We start from the raw sequence: 6829 nt of genomic DNA on the forward strand, positions 1-6829 counted from the left end.
ATTGATAATTCATCTTCAGTTGGAGTCTTGAATGAAATGTATTGATTTGGTGGAATCAAATGCTCTTTTTGCAGTCCTGTTTCAACCATTGTATATGAGCAAATATTTAATTAAATGGCCTCTTTTGATAAGGTCATATAACTTTTGCAATATATTTGTAAAATATCATTAGTTGTGAGACCCATATCTATTTAATGTTGATTAAATATATGACTTGTATATGACTACTTTAGTCCCTTAACATCTAGATGCTTATTTCATGACTCCATTTCTATCAGGTGCACATCTGGCTTCTTTTCAGCAATGCTACCGGATTTCCAACATCTCAGCAATGAACTATCATGTTATCATTACTAATATGACTGAAATGGTGAAAATGCAAAGCTATGTCAGGATAACTGGAAGACTTGAGGACATGAGGGGTAGAAACACGCAGAGAATGATTCAGACACTCCATACATAATTGTGCGTGTGTGTGTGTGTGTACTGTATGTGTGTTGTAATGCCCCAGGTCTCTCCACATGCAGGGCATAGCCGCCATTCCCAACCCTCAGTCAGACTTTACCATGGTAACACCAACCACACTGTTTACACCCCTCTTTGATGCTGGGAAGCATGGGAACCAGAGTGTGTGGGAGACTAAGAGAAGCAGAGGGAAAGATTGGCGTAAGAAGTTACCGTTAGCACTCACACAGAGACACAAAGGCACACAGTCAAAATCCAGATAACCTTCTCTTAGTTGTGTCCCTGTGGCTGCTGTTCTTCCCTGTCAGGTTTCTTTGGCTCTCGCAGTGGAGGCCACTAGAGTCTCCATTATTGTAGCTGCACCAAATCCTGTTAAAACCCACTAATGACTGGGATTACATGGTTGCCTCCTCTCCCTCTCCTTCCAGCACCAGCAACATACAGCCACGTCCACATTCTGAAACAAAACTTACAGCTCTGGTAATTATAATCACCCCAATATGAGTTGAAAGTTTCCATTCAAAACACAAGTCTGAAAGAATGCAAAATATTCTTTCTCCTCAGATTTTCACAGTTAATACAATATTAATGAGAATATACAGAATTTGGCAGCAACGTATGCTCTCACATTAGTGTCAAGTTATTATAACAGCAAGAGCTGAAGCTACAGGTTGTTGTAGCTACTTCTGTTTGTTCGAGAGAAGTCAGAGATTCAGAAACAAGCCAGGACCAGGGTTTTGGTGCACTAACTTTTTTTCTTTACATCACCATTGTTAGGTTATAACACTGATTATATTTATCTAAATCAGCTGAGTTGCTTTGTTTTTTTTTTATTTGATTTTGAATAGAAATATAGTATGTTGATATACTTAAGAAATTGTGCATTAAAAAAAGACATGGCGTTATCTGTGACATGCCTTTAGCATATTGTTAGTTGGTGTGCACTGCATCTAAGTAATTCAAAAGCACAAATTACTAACTTAGGAACACTAAATAGTGATTTGAGAGCAGACAGTTATCTACTTACTGGGCTCTCTAGCAATAAAAACTAGGATGTGGAAATATTTTGAGAATACTGAATTAATTTTAATCAATAAATATAAAAAAAACTCATCTGTTTTCAACTATTATACATGCCTACCTAACTGTGTTACTGTAAGTATCTCTGCTCAAAACATGCCCCTCACCCTACTCACCCCGTCACACACACACACACACACACACACACACACACACACACACACAATAGGAAGTGTGAAGAGAATGTATTAAAACGTAATGAGAATCTCAACCTTCGAAAAGAACAACCTGCCTCAGCTTGGAGGTGAGTGAACTGTGTTGGATTTCATGCCGCCACATCATCGAGGGCCTCTCGATGCCCTCAGCCTATTCAGAACCCCAGCAACTTGCTTCACAGCCCAAAGGTGCCTACTGGCTTCCATGGTTCCCTCCCATCCACTTTGTGAAGAGGATTTGAACCAGTGAAAGCCAAAACAATGTACAATGGGCCCTGCTCTACCACCCATGATCCAGTTATGAAGAGAGAGGGGTGAACTGGGTGATGAGAGATAAAGGGTGGGAGGTAGTGAGGAAGGGTGGACATGCAGGCATTGAGCTTTTAGAAAGACGGGTGGTGGCAAAAGGTGCAGGATGCATGCTAATCACATTACCCTCTTTTCTGCTACCAATGTGTGAGATTGTTTGACAAAGACCTAGCAGATGCATCAAGCTGGCCTGCGGTTACCCCAGAAGAAATGCGCTGTTATGAAAACGACATTCTTCCACACAAAGCCCCTGTGTTCTAATGGCCGTGCAGGGCTACATGCGCGACGGCGACCCTCTCTGTCACTCTGTCGCAGCCAACCTCACACTCTTGCCTGCACTCAGTTGATCTACTGTCTAGCCTCAATCCTTCAGCTCTTTCTTTCTGTCTGTACCCATCCTTTTACAGTGCCTCCATATTTGCATACCTTCCATCCTACTCACACATTTTTGTCACAGAATTTCGGGAAATGCAAAGCCCACGCCAAGTGATTCACATCGACAGCCAATGTTCTGCACTCATCAGTTGTCAAAGCTTCAGTTATTTTGTTTTCTTCAGAAATGTTTCAAATGTTCAGATCAACACTACAACCCCTATAGACCTTTATGTTTTGTGTAACAGCACTTTCCCATAATCAGAGCATGTCTGAGTCATAGTTCACAGCCGAGAGAGGCAAAATAACGGAAAAGAGAATGCCATGCAGCAAAACATCTTCAGATGTTTCAAGTAAAGGCCTGATCACAGTGGGTAAAATCTGACTGAACTGCATGTCTGACTCTGAGACTGATCTGAGCCAAAAACAGTAGAGCTGGGGCCACTGGTTTGCATAGATCTGAGATTTTCAAACTCTGTGGTGCACCTCCCCAGAGGAGCACGGGAGAGTGCAGAGGTAGAGATGTAAAGCAAAAATACTGCCTGGGGGGGGAAAGGGACAGGTACACAGCAGGAAGTTATTGTAGTTTGGCCTTATCAAAACAGCCAGCAGCTGGAGCAGCAGTAGTGGCAGTGACACAAAGCTCATGGAAAAAAATAAGTGTACTTTAATACCCCTAGTGTCTAAATGTTGCTATATGTGTCGAAAAACAAACAAACAAACAAAAAAACACTTCTCAGATTCATATCTAAATATGTAAAATCTAAACATTTAAACAGACATGAAACATAAATACATAGTTTCTTTGTGACTTACACTCAGATGTACGTTGTCCATCTATGTCCCTCGTGAGTTAATGTCCTTAAAGCCATAGAAACAAACTCTCTGTATAACTCCAGAACACACCTGGGGATCAATGTGCTTTCCTCAGTATCACAATAATCCAGCAACAGTGATCCATGCAGCCACAGGTACACTGCCAATACAAACTGCCTACCACTTACCTATAGCTAATTCAGCATACTTTTAATGATGCCATTTTCCAAAGTATACATACATACAGGCTTTAAAAAAAACAGGATTCAAGTTGTAGCACGCCACAAGTTGTAAACTTCCTGCTTATGCCCACCAAAGCATCATGGGAACTGTAGTTCCAAAACTTAGCACATGAGGCTTTTATATACTGCCCCTGAACCACTGACACACTCCTCTCTCCATCCACAGAACAGTGGAAGTTAAATTCACGATGAATAAGAAAATAACAAATGAACGAACCCTGGCCCTGTTTCTAACCGACCTGTCTTTATGCTGGTGTGTCAGGAGAATGACTGGCTTTATCAGGGTTCGAAAACTATTACCAAGAAAATATTTACAAATAAAATGCAATGTGAACATGTGCTACCTTAAGTGTAAGATGCAAAGTAACAGCAAATCACATGTCTATGTTATTTCAAATCACTGATGACCATCTCTTAAACATAGTAGAGGGTTTCAGATTGATGCCCTACCTTTCATTTCTACTTAGTCTTTTTAAACATTACATAAACTAAATGATTAAAGAGTTTATGAATGAAAAACCTTTTGGTAATGAACATCAAGATTACACCTTGTGCCAATAATGTAACTTTGTCAGGAAGTAAAAGGTTGTGATGGATTGTGTATTTCAACTCTTGAAAGTCCATTTTTGTGGGTTATTAAATAAATGGACTCCGCTGGCTGCCAGGAAGTGAGGAAATCAGTTTTAAAACTTTAGGGTTGTTTTGGTAAATGGTCCAAAAAATAATGTTAACTATATTCAGTTTCTAGAAAATGGTCTAATGTAGACCCTGCCAAAGTTTTTTATTCTTTCATTTTCACTGTGATGCAACTCACATGACTTGACTCACACATCAGATGCAAGTAAATATGTTTCAATGTGAGTTCAGGTGTAGTGGCGAAGAGAGGAAAGGGTGCAAGTGTGTGTTTGTGTAAGCATGTGGGAGTAAAAGAGAGGGTGGTAGGGGGTGTCCCCGCACATGTGTATGTTTGGAAAGCTGGTGCTGACACAGACACAGCTGCTCCATTGTCCACCTCTATCTCCAGGCAGGATGTTTGAGGGACGCCTCATCGCTTGGCCCTCTCTAATCTCTGCTGGAACCGAAAACCCTGTGGCTGGAAGGCTTTGGCCCTGGAAGCCACCGAGTGAGCACTAGGACAAGAGAGGCACAAGATAGGGAGTAAAGCGAGGAAGGTTACTGTCGGATATTATGGAGCAGTCAATTACAGATTACTCATGAGCTGTTCTAAATTTGCAGGCAGTAAAATAACCCAGGAGATTACACTAAATCTGCCAAGTAATCCTCTGATTTAATAGCTTTTGTAATAGCTTTTACTTTTGTCTGTTTAATAAAGTTATAAAGTTAAAGTTTGAAGTTTAATATGAACATACAGTTTAAATATAATGAACAAGTCACTGAACATTAAGAGACAGCTAAACATTATAAAGATATAAATTACTGATATCATCAAACTGTGTTTTTTTATTATTTAAATGTTTGTTCTTCTGTCTTTCCTTTATCTTAAAGTCAGTCTTATAGATTTATTTTACATTTGATAAATGGCAGTTGCCATTTTTAATGGTCATGCTTATGTGAGTCTCGTGACCTGTAGCCCGTTACACTTGGAGCAAGGTGAAAGAAACACAGAAGGGCCCGTTCAAGAACCCTGGAAATTCAATCCAGATCAATTAGCTAGAGTAGTGCAATGATACTGCTACCAAAGAGCCTTAATGAGAAACATTGTACAATGGAGTTTGCGGTTTTGGACTGAAATGCTCAATTTTTAGTCATGGCAGACTGTACAGTGACAGTCAGCATCTGGCATTTGCTTAAGCACGTGAACTTGAATTTAGGAAGGGCATGGGATGGATCTCACTGACCTAAAGTCGACTTTCTTTTTTCCTTTTTTCCTTCCATTTATAAAGATTAAATGGTCTTAGTTTCAAAGAACAGACCCTTTTTAAAGAACAATTGGAAATTTTGTTTCAAATTTACCAATTTGGATTAAGAAGAAAGACTGTATTTGTTGAAGAATCCTCTGAAAAGATGTTTGTAATATATGTTTTCTATTTATGGCCATCTGTCTTTCTGCTGTATATGTCTGTATTGTCTAAAGATAAATATAAAAAACGTTTTTCTTTAAAAAAATATATAATGCTAATGTTGTTTAGTGTGCATTACTTAACATCTATAGTGATCTGTAAGTCACATGGGTTGTATATACAGAAACCAAAAACAACTTCAAACACCACTCTAATGAAGACATAGCTAAAAGAATTTGGCAAGGCATGGTAGCAGAGTTGTGTAATGTGTTGATAGACTTTAGTTTCTTTGTAACATTTCACTGACAGAGATTTTGCTCATGGCCTTGCCAGAAACTTGTCCTCTTCAGTTAAGAAAGCTGCACTGTTTCCTAGTTTCAACTGCTCCCAAAGATTAATTATTTTTTTTAAACATCAGGGCTGATAATGTACAGTAGACTGGGTTTTATCCTTGAGGAGATGGTGCTGGGCCCCAGGAAAGCGATATAAGTGGATTCATTTCAAGATGCCTGTTCCTCCAAAGACTTTATTAGATTTAGTTAATGAGAGAGCAAGGCAGTCAGGCTGGCTGAGCGCAGGTTAGGGAGCTGGAACGTAATTAAGTCATGAGTCTGATGATGCCACTGTTACACACATTGATTAAAAACACATTCAACCTCTAATCTCCAACAAATTAAAGCAGTTACCTCATTTGGCACAGCCACCTTTGGTTCGCTCCTCAAACGAGCTGTATCCCCCTGCCTCTTCCTCTTCTCACACCACCGCCACCTCCTGCTGCACCCTCTTTCTCCTTGTCTACACAATCATTGTCCACAGTAAGTAGGTGTAGCAACATGCCCGGTCAACCAGCCAGTCCATCTGACTGAGATGTAGTTAACTCTTGTGGGTTTTATGTTTTCCATATGCCCTGCTGGTGCCTACATATATGGTTGGACTATGTAATACAGGAGAAGCTTGTATATTTCCAGGCCAGCACACATACATTTTCTTGTCTGAGCAATAATGAGTGTTAGTATAGATTTCCTGTGGCTCAAACACTAGGCTTAATTGACCTGAACAGCTCTGAGTGACTTGGCACCTCCCGGCTCAACCTTCCCCTCCTCCCTTACCCCCCCTCAAGACCTTACTCTGGGACAAAGAGGCTTTTGTTCATGGGTCTGGGCCACAGCGCTCTAAACCTTTGTTGACTGTTTCTGTCTGACAGAGCAAATAGCTCTGGCCTCCTTTTGTTTATTGTCATTTTTGAAGCTTGGACAAAGTTTATACAAAGCTCCATTTGCAGACATTGCTTGCTGCCTGCAGGGAAACACAGAGAATGAAGAAAAGAAATGGACTTATTGTTTATTGAATTTTTGACTGTCTGCCGCTG

The 6829-nt window shown here is 40.2% G+C and overlaps 1 protein-coding gene and 1 long non-coding RNA gene across 4 annotated transcripts in view; one reads left to right on the forward strand and one right to left on the reverse strand.

Moving 5' to 3' along the window:
* Nucleotides 1–3512, reverse strand: part of LOC109956517 (uncharacterized) — a 24976-nt gene extending 21464 nt beyond the window's left edge. For 2 of the 3 annotated variants that reach the window (XR_002274423.1, XR_002274424.1), the window contains exons 1-2: nucleotides 3386–3512; nucleotides 3198–3287 (exon numbers count right to left, since the gene is read on the reverse strand). This is a non-coding gene — a long non-coding RNA (uncharacterized LOC109956517). Of the gene's footprint in view, nucleotides 1–69; nucleotides 640–3197; nucleotides 3288–3385 lie in introns of those variants that run through there. The other variant, XR_002274422.1, reaches the window with a different exon arrangement.
* The window catches only part of sema6a (sema domain, transmembrane domain (TM), and cytoplasmic domain, (semaphorin) 6A), a 109452-nt gene that overhangs the window by 53210 nt on the left and 49413 nt on the right, over nucleotides 1–6829 (forward strand). The gene's annotated exons all lie outside the window — the stretch shown is intronic.

The sequence above is a fragment of the Monopterus albus genome, unplaced genomic scaffold (assembly GCF_001952655.1).
Source record: "Monopterus albus unplaced genomic scaffold, M_albus_1.0 scaffold20.1, whole genome shotgun sequence".
Taxonomy (NCBI): Eukaryota; Metazoa; Chordata; class Actinopteri; order Synbranchiformes; family Synbranchidae; genus Monopterus; species Monopterus albus.